Genomic DNA, 993 nt, shown 5'->3' with positions numbered 1-993 from the left:
CTGATCCCACGCACGGGTACGTAGGCAGCCGACAACCAAGGCACGGTCACTCCTCCTCCTCACCCCCTACCTCTCACGAGAGGCGGGTTGATCGGAGAAAACCCTAGCTCGAGACTATCGAGTTCACACTCTTGGCCCGGATGCAATCACTTGGTCCGGTCTTGGATCGAACCGCCCGAGGTTTTAAATAGTTGTTCCTTTTCGTGCGACAACAGTATATTCCGAAGGTACTGAATTGACCAGTGCACTTCTAGAGACGAAATAAGAACAAACCATTTAACGTCTTATGTCTCGAAGTCACTACGTATGAATTGCATCGTGCTTACCTTAATCCTGAAATGAGACATGCCATTTCACAACATACGTATTCTCATTTGAGAAAGTCAGAGTTCGGACTCACTATGTGATTCCGAACAGGGCCTATTGGTGAAGTACTAAGTTGTGAGAATGTCATGAGTAACTTTTTGAAGTTCTCATAGATATGGAATTCATGTACAACATTGCTGAAATGCAATGTATATCACCTCATGCTTTCTTCATTAGAGTGTGAATAAATGAACTGGCCAGTGTCCAAATTGGGTCATGACTCTTTTGGATGAAACAATGTGACTTGTTAGCTCCTCGTCAATACACTGTTTCTAACTTATTCACAAGCGACAAATGAGTTGAGGAGATAACAGCTAGAAGGGTAAAATGGTAATATTGTAAATCCCGACTAGCTGATGATATTCATGAAGGGTAAACATAGATAATATTCAGTGGATCCGCTCATCATAATTTGGTTGAATTCTTGAGTAGAAAATAAATTCATTTGAACCGAGAGATTTTCAGTGTCAACTCTTTAGTGGAGTCAGTTGACATTAAGCTAAACTTGGAAAAGGTTTGTGAACTTTTGAGTCCAAGTATTTAGCTCAAGCTTTGTTCATTTGGATCCATGAGGTCACTGTCACGAATCACATCGAGTAGGAATAGTTAAACTGGAAGCTATGTCAA

The sequence above is a fragment of the Urtica dioica genome, chromosome 8, assembly GCF_054948205.1.
Source record: "Urtica dioica subsp. dioica isolate 48M chromosome 8, U.dioica_male_clone48M_v1_H2, whole genome shotgun sequence".
In the NCBI taxonomy this organism is placed as follows: Eukaryota; Viridiplantae; Streptophyta; class Magnoliopsida; order Rosales; family Urticaceae; genus Urtica; species Urtica dioica.
The sequence above is the reverse complement of the archived record's forward strand: the minus strand, read 5'-3'. Positions refer to the sequence as shown.